The 16154-nt window shown below is 33.0% G+C and overlaps 1 pseudogene; it reads right to left on the bottom strand.

The window, feature by feature from the left end:
• Positions 1-3991: 3991 nt before the first annotated feature.
• On the bottom strand, positions 3992-5846 carry LOC140666926 (uncharacterized; annotated as a pseudogene).
• Positions 5847-16154: the final 10308 nt, after the last annotated feature.

Raw genomic sequence — 16154 nt, 5'->3', positions numbered from 1 at the left:
ATATTTTTATAATATATATAATATTTGCTTCATATATTTTAATAAATTTTAATATTGTTCTATAATAAATGCAACTCTCAGGAATAACAGATCCTTGAAGTAATTTAAAGTAAATCTAAACGAAATGTGTATGCATAAAAAGATTTCGTTCAGTTTTGCTTTGAATTAAATCATGGATCTGTTATTCCTGGGATTTGCATTTATTACAAAATAATAATCTAACCTAACCTAACCCTAACCTAACCCTCATAGATGTAACTATACAGTAATAAATTAAATAGTATTATTTACATAACAATTATATTACATTTTATTTACACGTTATAACATTTATAACATTTATAATGGTTTTATTTGCATGTTATAACATCTATATAATGGTTTTATAACAATTTTATACTGCGTGATAATAAAGTTATATTATTGCAATAATAGATAAGTGGGAAATTACAATTAACTTGTATGTTACATGCAACGAACATGTTACATTGCGCGTTACATTTTGTTTTATTTAAGTAATGTAATGGTTATATTTCTGTGTTTGGTGGGATATATATTTGTGAAATAAATATTTTATCATATTTGATATCTCTTAGACACATTTTGCACACGTCTACTTCATCTTGTACATAGCTTTATTATATCATGGTTTTGCATATGCCAAACATGCAATAAGTAGGAACTAAATATGCTACAATGTTTAATTTGAGAAATATACAGGGTGTCTCATAACTAACGAGCCAACGCTCGTGAACGGATAGAGTACAGTGAACTGAACAAAAAAGTATTAGGTCATTTTGCGATTTTCGCAATAATTATTAAAATATTAATTAAAAACGCTTAGCGAACAATATTATACATATGTACAAGATGTCCGGTAATAATCGCCCCACCTCTCTAGGGCTGATAGATCAGGTCAAACTGAACATAAAAGTCTTGTATCATTTTCCGATTTTCGCAATAATTATTAAAATATTAATTAAAAACGCTCAGCGTAGGTGCGCGCGTCGCATATAGCGCTCAGCATATCTTGAGCGTTTTTAATTAATAGTTCAATAATTATTGCGCTAATCGCAAAATGATACAGGACTTTCATGTTCAGTTTGACCTGCTCTATCTGCCCTAGAGAGTTGGGGCAATTATTATCGGACATCTTGTAGATATGTATAATATTGTTCGCTAAGCGTTTTTAATTAATATTTTAATAATTATTGCGAAAATCACAAAATGACTTAATACTTTTTTGTTTGGTTCACTGTACTTTATCCACTCACGAGCGTTGGCTCATTAGTTATGAGACACCCTGTATATGTGTATATGTGTATACAGGGTGTCCGGTCGCGACCGCCCCATAGTTCAAGGGCAGATAGAGGAGGTCAAACCGAATAGAAAAGTCCTGTACCATTTTGCCATTTTCGTGATAATTACCGAGAAATTAATTAACAAAGATAGACGAATCAGCACGAGTATCAGCCCGCCGCAAAAAAAATGGCTCACCGCTAGGCCGGTCGCTAAGCGCGCGCGGCGTAAGTAGGCGCCATTGCCTCGCGGTTACCAGCGGCATAGACGAGAAGTGTTGATAAGAACAATAGAATAGCAATTATTATTTAGCGGCCTAGCGGTGGGCTGTCCTCGTCATTTTTTTCGCTTCGCGTGGAAAGTTGCAAACCCATGTGAACTTTGCTTTGTCTTGCAACGTATATGCAAAGCCAGGTGGACGGGGTGGGTGCAGGAGGGGGGAGGGGGCAAAGGCCCCCCTTACACCCCCCCGTGTATGTGTGTGTGTATGTGTATAGACTGTATCCTTTTGTATTATGTTATTCACTGAGAGTATGGTCGTAAAGAAGAACATTTTAATCATTATTTAGCAGAGTTTATATTTAAAAAGAGATTTGATTTTGAAAAACGATTAGATGCTTTTCTCGAAGTAATGACTATTAAGTATCCTTAAAATGAAAATGTAAATGAATAAATAAAATAAATTAAATAAAATTATACAATATACAATATAAAATATATTATATAACTATTCCTACGAACGAATAATAATATCCTATTTGTTGAACTTTTTTTCTTAATAACTTTTTGAGAAACAACGAGCGACGGCTAAAATCTTTTGAACATTATTCAGGATAGTGACCTTGACAATACATATACATATGTCAAGGTCAAGGTCATTGGAGCAGCCCCCCCTATAGTAAATAATTACCATAATAATAAATATATGTATTTACATAATATGTATATTGAATGCTATTATAAAAATACGTTTTAATAATTTCATTCATTATGGTATAAAATACAAAAAAAGCATAATTTTATATTCAATATCTAATTGTATTTCTAATAGACAATTTATTTTCATTTATATTACGTACAGATAAAAATAAGAAAAGTGTATGACATTAGATATATAGTGTTATATATACATATTTCTCAAAAAACATTAACATATTTAGTTCCTACTTATTGCATATTTTGCATATGCAAAGCCATGATATAATGAAACCATGTACAAGATGAAGTAGACGTGTGTAAAGTGCAGTGAACTGTAACCATACTAGAAGGAGCACTCCTTTGTCCTCGAGCGGTCAGAGAGAGATAGTTGAATGGAGACCGTTCTGTTCTTGTCTAACTAACTGTACGTACCACGTGACTCACTATACTATCCACTCTAAAAACATTTACGCATTTTCCATACACCAAGAGACCGGGAGAGAAATATTACTCGGTTCAAGTACACCCATACGCACCCTTTTTTCATTAAGAATCTTCTTTAAACATATATATATGTATATACAATACAGGGTGAGGCATTTATATTGAGACACCTAAATATCTGAAAAATAAAGCAAGGTAGAAAGAAATGTTTCAGACAAAAGTTGTTCGGTTCTAAGATAGTCATAAGATGGTGCCATTAGTTTGACCTTCAAGAGTCACATGAACGTCACGTGAAGGTCATTTTAAATTTCTTAAATGGAACACCCTATATATTTTTGCATATTCTTGTAGCTCATCTTGAGAGCTTTCCAAAACACTTATGACAAAGTATTCTTCATTAAGTATTTTTTGAGTTATAAGGCTTCAAAGTTGCAGTATTTTGACATAAAATACAAGATATCTCGTAAAATATTCATTTTTCGATTATTTTACCCTAATAGTTTTATGCATAAAATAATGAAACAAATCAAGTGATGTAAAGAAAACACATAGTTATCTTTAAGAAAAAATCTGAATTTGCAATTAGTAGTTAAACATTTTTACTTTAACATAATTATATATTTTAATTACGCCAATTGATTTGTCTCATTATTCTGTGCATAAAAGTATTAGGGTAAGATAATCGAAAAATAAATATTTTACGAGATATCTTGTATTTTATGTCAAAATATTGCAATTTTCAAGTCTCATAACTCAAGAAATACTTAATGAAAAATACTTTATCATAAGTGTTTTGGAAAGCTCCCAAGGTAAGCTACAAGAATATGCAATAATATATAGGGTGTCTCATTTAAAAAATTCAAGGTGACCTTTACATGACTTTCAAACAACTATTCAAGATCAAACCAATGGTATCATCTTATGGCTTCCTCAAAACCGTACAACTTTTGTCTGAAACATTTTTCTCTAAAACGACCTGTTTCCGAGATAAAAGGGTGATACGAGTGATCTGAAACATCCTGTATATATAATTACATATATTACATACATTATTATACATATATATTATAACATATATGATTAATTGTATGTAAGTATTGTTATTTTTTATATTATACAGGATGCTCCACAACTACCGGATTATATTTTAAAGGCAGACTTTCTGATCAATTTGGAGACGATTTTGACATACTCTGTATATTTATTTGTTTTACTTTTTTACATTTTTATAGTATTTATGTTATAAAAATTAAAATTTCTATGCATTTTTCATGTACGTAAGTTCAAATATTAAAAATAAAGAAATCTATGTGCTTATATTATTGTCTATCTAATTATTGGCATGTAAAAGCGGTATGACGATATAGGAATCAACTTCATCTAATTGTTTTAATTTTAGACATTTTCGTTTTATTCGTGTTGCTGGAACTTGTATAATATCTGAGGTATTACTATTTGTTATAAAAGATATGTCTAACTTTTGCGAATAACATGGGATTGTAAAAAAAGACTGTGACTGTAAAAAACGTTGTATACGAATAGATAATACGTGATTGTCTTCCAATATTTCTAATACACAAATAACAGAATTATCATCAAGTAACGCGCAGTTATCAAATTTTTTTATGGAAATTTTAAAAGTTTTAAACTGTAAATAACAAATTTTATTTTTTTTATAAATAGCAATTGGATATTGCATTACACAACATTGTTTAATGGAAAGTTGTAATTCCTCAGATATACGATTCTTGCAAAGGTTTTCCACATTTATGTAGTTTCTTTTTTTATTTTTTGCATATAATTTTCATACTTAAAACAACTAAAATTATCCAAAGAACCAAAAGTTTGTATGTCATTAGCGAGATGAAGAAGATTATGAACGTTATACGAAAGATACTTCTCATCATAAAGTTCGCCATAGCGAGAAACAAACCATGACAATAAAGAATTAGCATAAGCATTGAACTTTACACATAGATGCGGATCTATTAAAATTCTTATAGCAATACTTAGACAAAGAAAGTGTTGGTACACAACACCAGAGATAATATTAATTTCATAATGACAATTTCAGTGTATAATAAAAATTGGCGAAATTCCTTTCATTGATCGATATCGTTTAATCCTCTAGGTTTTCTTGCAAACTCAAATGGAATATAAGGCTTGATTGATATTAAATGATTGGATATTTTATGAATATTGTCCATTGATAGTCGTACGTGTTTGTTTCCTCTTAACCAAATTTGTAATAATCTTTTCATAACACCAAGGCAAACAAGATGCATGTAGTCTTGTGGAATTTGAGACACCATGCCAATAGAAAGGTTTTCCAAAATAGAGTCCCTTGTGTGATGTTCAATGTGTACACGATTTTTAAATGTGTCATTCGTACGCAAAATACTGTTGATTTCTGAATAAATTACTCGATTTTGTATAAATTTGCTTTTTTGAACACATTTCGGACATGCGAAATATCCTGTATGACCTTTGGTACATGTTATGAAAGATTTAGCTGGAGCATCACACAAGATTGCATTAAGAAAAACTACATATTTTTTATTAGAAACAGTTATACTATTTTGATTAAGGAGGAGAAATTCATCGACAAAATCTTTCAAAAACTCATTAGGACATCACTTGGTTTACACATACCGTGATACACGCCAATTATAAATAGTGACGTATAAACATCTATTCTTTCAATGGATGCTAAAATAGACCAACTGACTACCTGAACTTTTGGAGATTGGTAAACCATCAATGTTAATGTTTAACTTTATTTCGTTTTTTTAAATGCATTTGGAATAAATTTTAATAGATCGTTCGAGAAAAGAAGAAATACCAAAATGTGCATAGTGGCCACCGCCTATTACTTTAATTTTTACGGACGCGTTTCGTGGTGTGTTAACTAAGCTCCTTACATCACTAGGTAAATTTATATGACCATGTTTTCTAAGAATAGTTAATAATTTGTTAGCAGTATAATGTGAAATATTATGTTCGACAATTAATGTTTGTAAATCCTGCCACAAAGTATCATCAGTATTATTAGAATGAAAATCTGTTAATGTATATGTTAATGTATTTGTTAATGTAGGACTGTTGCATTGTAATGTATTGTCGCTTTCTTTGTTATACCGCGTTTCTATTAAGAGTTCATTGCATTTGTTTACATTTTGGAACATTGTATAAGTAGTATCTGTACTAAGTGTGTTATTAAAGTTTTCTGCATTATCAAAAGTAATTATTTCTTCCAAATTATGCGCATTATTCGCAATAGTTGACTCAGATGTATTTAAATATTTATTACGATTTATTTCACAATTTATCAATTGATTTCTTCGTCTTTTTGACAAATACCGAATACTTTTTGGCATGATGGGAATATTTTAAACAAACATAAATTCCCTCCAAAAAAATATAAAATATTAAAAAATAATCAAGAAATTGCAAATTTCAAGCTACTAATTATATTTCTTTAAGGCTTATAATCTGTCATTGTTGAGCTGTTAAATATGACGTTAGAAATGAGAAAAACATGACATTTTGAAAAAGCTAAACATTTAACAAACTTTTTGATTCTTATTTGTTAGAACAATAACAAAAAATATAAATTAATATAATAAATTAATATAATAAAAATCTAAACCAATGTTTTCAATAAACACATTGGTTCGTATTCTGAGCGTACATTTATAGATCACTTTTAGAGGCGCTGATAAATGTTCTGGTAATACGACTAAGATCCGTCATATTCTCACCGCACATTTATAGCGCCTTTAGCTTAGAGGTACATTTTGACTATCATGTCATACATCATGCGAATTGCTCGTTTATAGCGGCACTGTGATTGGTTATTGCGCGGTCAATTACGCGCCATAAGATAAATTTACAACTTCATTATAAATTTCAAAAGCATCTATTCTATTTCGAAACACTCGCGACTCACATTCACGTACTGCATTTATTTCCCGAACTTCAATCGTATGATCAATATCTTCCAAAATACATCCATGATTATGTACTTTCGTACTTTTGTATATATTTTTGTATTTATTTTGTACTTTTGTATGTACTTTTCTAGTTTAGTACTATTGTATTAACTTTTCGCAATTTATATACTTCGCTTTACACACTGATGCACTGTTAAAATAAAGAAAATTTTTAAAGTGCCCAAATATTATAATTATTGTTGTGTAAAATCTTTATTAATTGTAAGAAACTCGATATATATCCATTTTATTAACAAAATCAATCATATAACGTTGATAAAATCAATTAAACTTGTCAATCGTACCGTAACTGTTACGCACAGAGCGCTTTTATCTTGCTAAAATGTACCTCCGACCACATTTAGCGGCGCATCTATCGATATGGCATAAATGTGCTATAAATGTGGCTCAGAATAGGATTTTCACCATAAAGTTGCGCCTTTAGGCTAAACATGGCGGTCCGCCTCTAAATGCGCTGTTAAATGTGCGTTTAGAATACCGCCACATTTAGCGCGTCATCTAAGGCACATTTAGAGACACATTTAGCGATAAATGTGAGCTCAGAATACGGACCATTTACAATTAAAATAGACTTCATAGCGATTGATTAAAATTTGCAATTTTTTACTAATTGAAGTTCAGAAAAAAGTTTTTAGTATATTATTTTATTTTATCAAAAGTAAGTATGTTGAAATAAAGAAAACGATTAAAACGATTTTTTGCTTATATATATATATATATATATATATATATATAATTTCATATGTCCACAATAATAGATCAAGAACCTTAAAATACTATACTTTTTTATTGAAATAATAAAATTTTTACTTACGAAAAACAAAAGACACAATATTTGTGAAAGAAAAGGTACAATTTTTTGTTTTATTATATTTGTCTCCACTTTATGCACTTCCACGATATGCATAGAAAGAGTCTGTAAAATAAAATAATTAAATTATAAAATTGTAAAATGATGAAATTGAGAAAAAAGTAATACGCAATAGAAAAATGTATAAGTTATATTCAAAATTGTAAATCAATATTTTTTGACCATGCAAAACATCTTTTAAACATTTCTATGTTATTCTTGTACAGTATGTGTATGCTGTGTGGAATCTATATATATGAATTGTTTTAATAAAAGTTATATCAATAAAAATCTGAATAAAGAAACATTAAAATAAATTTGCGAGTTCTAAAATTTCTAATTTTCATATGCAAGTTAATGAAAGCTCTAATTTCTTTCAACGAGCCAATATAATAATAAACATAATTTTTACTAAAATTATATTTATCATATTAGTTGAAAGAAATTATAGAGCTTTCATTAACTTGTACATATATGGAAGTTGCAATAAGAAAGTGAAAAAATGTATGGTTAATTGTTAAAAATACAATAAAATTGAAATAGAATTGGCAAATAAATGAAAATAGAATTGGCATATGAAAAAAAATATGCCATGTTTATAGAATTAATTATTTAACTTTATAATTTTTGTAAATTATGAAAAAGAACCTATTTACCATATTATAATTATTATAATTTATTTTTATAATTTTATCAGAAATACTTATTTTGTTACCGCATAACCATACTTTTCAAAAAAGAGACTGAATATAGATTACAAAAGAAACCCAATAATAATATGTATGTTTTGCATTAAGTTATTATTTATAAATGTATATTAATAAGATAATGAGGATTACCTTTTTATTAGCAAATGCATGCAGTACGTTATTCACAGCATCAGTTACTTCCGATAAAGCTAAAAGACACGAGCACACGGTAAGATATTATATTACTTGTCATATGATGCATTTGTCGGACGTAGCGATTGGCTGTCGATAAATACCCAAAGTGGCGGGATTTTCGTCGTCGAACCGTGTATAATAAATTTTTGTCGTATTGAGGTGTTCATGAAAAAGATATGCGTTTGCTGTATGAGCTTTATAACTGCGTATTTAAAAATTATTTATAAAGTATTAAAATATGTAATATATTTAAATTATTTAAAAACTAATTATTTATTAATAGATTTTTGATAAACGTTTATTATTGAAAAAAGACTACTTACTTTGATTTAAACAATGAAAATAGAATTGGCATATGAAAATGTGCTGCTAAAAAAGACGTCTTTTCTTTTTATATATGTCACTAGCAGAAACATACCGCGCGAGCTCAAAACCAAAATTAATATGCATACAAATGTGCATACTATGCAAAAATAAGGTTTTAAACTTTATGTAATTCAAATTATATATTATCAATATAATATAAATAATATAACATAACAAATGTTATGTAACACACAATATAACAGTTATATTACTATTCACTTACTATAACTAAGTAATATAATAGTTTCATAACTCAGTTATGTTGTAAATATAAAATAAAGTTATGTAACTATAATATACATATAGTGTAACATATATTACATTACATATTTACTCTTAAGTTATATAATAATTATATTTTTAGAATGTAACATATGTTATATTACATGTTACTTCTAAGTTATATAATATTTATATTCGGTGTTGCTGGGATACTTCGTAAAATATTCATTTTTCGATTATCTTACCCTAATACTTTTATGCACAGAATAATGAGACAAATCAATTGGCGTAAAAAAAACACATAGTTATTTTTAAGAAAAATTCTGAATTTGCGACTAGCAAGTTACACATTTTTACTTTAACATAATTATGTGTTTTAATTGTATATATGTATAATTGTATATATGTATATTGTAAGCTTTTTTTGTAAATGTATATTTATAATGATTCTCTCTCTCTCTCTCTCTCTCTCTCTCTCTCTCTCTCCCCCTCTCTCTCTCTTCCCCTCTCCCTCCCTCTCTCTCCCTCTCCCTCCCTCCCTTTCTTAAAAGTCAGTCACTAACTATATTTTCAAATGACAAGCTTTGAGGAAAGACAGGATTGGGTTTAGGATTTTTACAGAAGAGTTTTTAAGAATGGAAGAGACGCTGGGAGGGGGAGACAAAGGGAAGCATTCACGCAAGGAGGAGATTAGAGGAATACGTTGAGTCCGGTACGTCTGGCAATGCCATAAAATATGATCAATGTTTTGTACAGGATGTCTATAGTCGCATGACGGAGACGGGACGATCTTACAGCGGTGAAGACTAGAATTCAAGTTGTAGTGTTCAGAACGCACCCGGCAGACGAGAACCACCGCTGATCTCCCGAAACCCCCGCCCAGGAACAAGGGTTTGAGAGGGGAGTACGTATATTCCTGGAAATAATCGGATCCCGTTGTGCGAGACCGCTCGATTAAAAAGTTTCGAGTGAGAGCAATTAGATTTACACGTGAAAGCGAATATAGGTCAGAGTGAAGGGACAGGTAATCGATTAAGAGGCCCTCACCTATTGCTCTCTTGGCCAATTTGTCAGCCGTCTCGTTCCCCGGGATCCCGATGTGAGTAGGAATCTAAATGAGGTCAACAGCAATGTCCTGCAAAGAGGCGGATCTCAATTTGTTTTTTAAAGTTAGAATAAGATAGTTCGTGTCATGGTAGATTTTTCTAGAAGAGATCTTATTAATGATGCTCAGTGAGTCCGTGAAAATTACTGCACTTTTAATATTATTGTGGAGAATATGATCTAAAGCTATAATTATAGCTAGGCATTCAGCAGAAAAGATAGAAAAACTACCACTAGCTCTATACAGTTCGCTAGCTTCAAGAAAGGGGGAATAAAAAGACAATCCTACAAAGCGAGAACCCTCCCTCTTAGATGCGTCTGTGAAAAACAGATTGTGTATTAACCCTTTGCGGACGAGTGTCGGCAAATAGCTGCCCAATTCTGTTTACAACTGCGGACGCTCCGTCCGCAAATGGTTAAAGCGGGAATAAATGAGGCAGAATTCGGAGGAGGGCGAGGGGGAATTCACCATTCTGTCGACCTCCCAAGGAGGAGTAACCTGGATATCTGGAAAAAGAAACAGGGTATCATAGGTAAATAAAAATATAGGTAAGTTGGTGAACGAGGCGACGATGCCCCTGAGATGCGCGACAGAGGTAAAGGCCCTGTAAAGGAGGAACCTCTCGGAGAGACAAAACCGGTTATTGTTAACTGATATGGATGTCTGCAGGTCACGCAGCCTATCCACCAATGGACTGGTAGCAAGAGCTAAGGACTTAAGGACGAACTTAGATAAGATTTAGGTAAGTTAATCGAAATTTCAATTGCCAGTCTCGGCGTAAAGTATGTTGATAGGAGTGGTACGTCTCACACCTCTACAACATCGCAGTGCCCTGCGTTGGACCACTTCGAGGCCTTCCATCAATTTCTTATGGAAGGGAAGAAAGAAACACCCGTATTCGATAGAACCTCGCACGAGAGATTTGTAGATCATGAGAAGAGACTCTGGATCCGCGCCTCACCAAACCCCACAAATAGATTTAAGTAGGTTGGTTAGTTTGTTACATTTGTGTATGAGAGAGGTCACATGAGAGTGACCATTCAGTTTGCGATCTAAATGGATGCCTAAAAATTTGTGGGAGTCAACCGGTTTTAGGTCGGTTCCTTCCAAAGTAAGAGTAAAGGTGGTGAGATTGTGCCTCTTCTCTGAGTGAATATGACAAAACCCGATTTAGCGGGAGATATCACCAAACCCCTAAAAAAGAGAAATCGCGAGAGTCTATCGGCTGATCTCTCGAGGAATCGAATAGAATTCTGCAGCTTGAGGGTGCGGGCATAGAGGACTATGTCTTCAGCAAACTGCAGGATTCGGCAGGGCTTCGCCAAATTACGGGCACATCCTTGAACGTAGATATTGAATAGAAGGGGACTAAGTATAGACCCCTGGGGGACGCTCTTGAGCGAGACATATGGTTGAGAGAGGCAGCCGTTGATCACGAACTGTAATTCTCTACGACTAGTCAAGCAATATGCAAACCAGCAAACCTCCGCTGGAAGGTCGAGACCCACAAGATCCGAGACCAGGACACTAGGGATGACATTGTCGAATGCTCCTTGTATGTCAAGGAAAAGACAAGGCGTGTCCTGAGCCGAGACAAATCCGGTATAAATTTCTGTAGTGAGAATTCCCAAATTATCCTGACAAGACTTCTTCTTTCTAAAGTCAAACTGAGAGGGTGGAAGGAGGTTGGAAGATTCCACCCATCATTCCAAGCGGAAAAGGATAAGTTTTTCCATTATTTCAAGGAGGCAAGAGGTTAGGGAGATAGGACGGTACCTGTCTGGGGGGCCTTTAGGGATAAGGAAGACAAGGGAATGGGATCAGGAGCTAGGAAAAGAGCCGGATTTGAAGATGAGGTTATAAATTTCCAAAAGGACGAGTAAATATTCTTCCAGGAGGGATGCGATGATTCTGTAGTCAATCTGGTCAATGCCAGAAGAAGAACGAAGCTTGCTGGAGGCGATGGCCACCTTGAGTTCATTGAGAGAAAAGGAGTTGAGAAAAGGGAACAACGGGTTGAGGTAGGGAATTCAGAGATTGAGTTAAAGCATTTATGGAAAACAGAGGGAAGACACAAGGAGTTAATTGCGGAGATGATACCGGGAGAAGGTGAACAATTAGAAATAGTAGAGAGAGGAGACACTCCCAGATGCCTATTCTTAAATCGCTTGACTATTTGCCATATGCGGGAAATGGCCATACGTGGAGAGATTCCTTGACAGAATTCTCTCCAACCTTTTCTTTTTTCAAGCTTTAAGATACGTTTTACAAGCTTTAAGATACCTTGACAGTGCCTCCTGTTTCTCAAAAGCAAGGAAGTTGTTATAGGTGGGGACTTTTTTATATGTAGCAAGGAAGCGGCGTCTAAGGTCCACTGCGTCCTGGCAGGTGGCGTTCCACCAGGGAGCAGGACTCGAGGAAGACTTAGATTTTTTTTTGCGGAAATAAGAAGAGGAGGGATGGAGGGGGGAGGAATGGGAATGATTCAGGTTGGAATTGGTAGTGGTTGATGAGGAAGATTTAAGAAGTTTGGAAAGGATGCATGATTTAATATGTGAATCTAATCACTAAATATACTAGGCTATAGAGAGCAAATATATCGTATAAACAGGATAGCTAACAAAGGTGATTATTATATTCAATCAATATTAAGGTGTAAACATTTTATGTAATGACCAATATATTATGTAAAAACAACTTAAAGTCAAAAATCATTAATATGTCGCAATTTGATTAGGTATAAAAATATTGACGGAAGTATCATCGCAAACGCAAAATATTCCTAAAATCACCCTTATCCCGAAAAATAACAATGTAAATTAAATACGACGAACGTTTCGAGCTCTATTTTGAGTCTTCATCAGCGCAAATATAATAAGTGAAATGTCTTTGGTGAAGATATAAATAAATAATAAAGATAATAAAAATAAAAATAAAAATAAATATTAAAAACACAAATATAATTATCCTATTAACAATGATTTTTTTGGACAATCTCCGACGAATGTAAAGTTCAGATTTAAAATCAGGAAGTCAACAATAAAAATGATAAAAATGAGTCACTAATCCGTGAATATTGTATCGAATGCAATGGCAGTTGAAACCTGCAAATATCGGGGATGTTGGAGTAAAATGCACAAAAACAGTTAGACTCGAAAATCCCTTAGTAACTATTAATTGGTCACTCATGCTTAACGATATTCAGTGATGGTTGATCTCAATTGTTGACTGAACAAAGTGTGCTGTGACGGTCGAACAAATACTGTCGGATTATACATCGAGTTACGTGTTTATATAATGTGTTCCCACTACTATATTTTTGGAAGCGAGTTAACAATGTCATGGTAGGCGTTCGGAAAATTTTCCGTGTCAGTCTGTAAATTCAGTCCATTTTTTTGTCTTTTTATAAAGAACATCTCAGAGATGAGCCTCTTCGTATAAAAGGGAGCCTCATCAAGTACTCTAACGTTGTCCCAATCAAAATCATGGTTAAACTCAAGCCTATGATTGGTGATTACCGAGTTGGTACTAGAGTTACGATGTATATGTCGTGTTGTGCCTCCGGGAGGGGGCACAGGATTTTTCGGGATCATGTAGGGATGCCGGGGATACGGCGGGCAGTGGCCTCCTTTTTATTTTAATGATTTTTATTTCACTCCTTTTGTAATGTCGTTTAACCACTTTTTTATTATCTTTTTTATTTTTAAACAATAAATGATATTTTAATTAAATCTATAGTATGATATTTTGTCATTGCTCTCTGCGGACGTTATTTCACTCGCGCGTACTGTCGGGTAAAGTGAGAGAGCGGTTTCTCTCGTAGACACTATCGTATGATACACGTCGACTTATCTCCGGCGCGCGTATATCTTTTAGTTATTCGTGTATCTCGATTTATTTAATAACTGCCCGTGACGATTACTCGATAGGATCTCATTAACGACTGCCCGTCGCTTCATCGCGGCGGGTGCTGTTCTTCCCTCCGAACTGCATGGTTTTTCGGAGGGGATCCCTTAGCAATATGACCAAATATGGTTATGTTGCTGAATTCGCTGGTTCACCTTTTAGTGCAGGCGAGGAAGTTCAAAGTCGAATTTCCTCGCTTGTACTTCTTGCAATTCAGCGACACCTTTCCGGTGCGTCTCCGAGAGCGCTTTCCGGTCTCGTGTTCGCGCTCGATCTCGGGCGCGTGGCTCGCTGCGTCAGCGGCTCGTGCGATTATCGCTTCGGTCGCAATGCATTCTTGCATCATTATAATTATATATGTATATATATATATATATATATATATATATTCATTAATTAAATATATAGCCTTTTCTGGGACTATAACACCCTTCCCCCGTTGGAAAAGAAAACGGAGGTACGACGTTTTCTATTTTAAAGAATTTATCTGTTTTTCTTGAGTCTTAAGTTTTCCAATATATATATATATATATATATACTATATGTTTTCTTTTATATTATTTTCTTATTCTAGTTTACAGTTTTGTTTGTTTTCCACGTTTACAATATTTAAATATAATCGTTTTTCTTATCTAAAATCGCGTGCTTAGGCTACGTTTTAATATTGGTTTCGGGAGTCGATCGATCGGTTCGGATCGCTCCTCGTCGTATATCCTAATTAGTGGTCGCTTTCTTCTTTTATTTTTGTTTCTTATAACTATGTAAAGTACAATTAATATTATTATTATTGTTATCGTGATTGTTCCACTTGTCGCCATTGGATATACGAATTGTTTTTTCGCGAAGAAATTTTGTTTGTTACTTTTTAGATCGTTGTCTATTTCTTCTAATTGTAATTTTAGTTTTGTCAGCTCCATTCGATGTTGACCTATGTCTTGTATTGTGTCATTATCGTGTGTTATCGTGTTGCGTTCTCGTACCAGTGTCAAGTTATATTCAGGTAGGTACGTTTCTATATCCGTTTCATAGATTGTTTGTTTCGTCTGTATAGTCATGTCTGGAGTTATTAATTTGCATTTTCCTTTCAGTGTAATTTTTCCAGTATTTTTAATCACTGTTTTGTATTTTTGTCGTTTGTTGTATTGTATTGTTAATTGTTGTTCTGTAGCGGTCGAGTAGAGCCATGTTTGTGGCTGTTGTAATGCGATCCATGTGGTACGCATTGATATAATGTATTTCGTCTTACAGTTACGTTGACGCTGCTGTGTATAAATTTGTATTTCGCATGGTGCATTTAAATTTACTCTATATGTCGGTGTCGCGTGTTCACATGTGTATTGTGAGTTAATGTTAATACAATCTTTTAAATCTTTTTCTGTTACTATAACGTATGTTAGTTTTTCTTCATTTACCGCAATTATTTTATTGTTAATTTCTGTTACTGCGAATACATTGTTATAATTGAATACAGGTAACGCAATTACATTCATTATGGTATAGCTCGGTTGCGCAATTAATGGGAAGATTAGAATGGTATAAATAATTACTTTATCGCTAAATGCGCTTATTTTCGCGTATTTTTCTATAGTAAGCCAATCTTCGGTGTGTACTTGAAAAGGGAAGTACATTTCTTGTGGCAACTGCTGTGTTGCTGCCTTTAAATGTGTTGTTATGCTATCTATCGGTATTAATCTCGGATGCATTGCTCCGTTTTTTGTATATGTTAGATATTCTATAATGTTATCCGCGTCGCGTATTAATTCTGCTATTACTGCGGTAATTATGGTAAAGTGTTCGTTTATCTCGCTGCGTTCTATTCATTTACTCGTTTCTGTAAAAGGTATTCGTTACGTTGTATTGTATTTTCAATTTTATCGATATGCCCGATAGTCGTGTTTATTATTTTAATTTGGTTTTGTACGGCATGCTGTACTGTCTGTTGACCTTTTCTAATATGTTTAGTTGTTCGTTAATTCGTTTTTCGTCGTTAACGTCCATTGTGCCAAATAATGACTTTGTTAAGGAACCTATTCCGTCTATGAGTCCTCGTCGTTTATTTGTCTGTTTTTTATATATCATTTTAATTTGTATCATGACATTTTTAAAACATTTTGCTTCTTTTTTTGTTAGAATGTCTAAGTTCACGC

Source organism: Anoplolepis gracilipes, chromosome 6 (assembly GCF_047496725.1).
Source record: "Anoplolepis gracilipes chromosome 6, ASM4749672v1, whole genome shotgun sequence".
Taxonomy (NCBI): Eukaryota; Metazoa; Arthropoda; class Insecta; order Hymenoptera; family Formicidae; genus Anoplolepis; species Anoplolepis gracilipes.
This window is presented reverse-complemented; position numbering and strand designations above follow the sequence as displayed.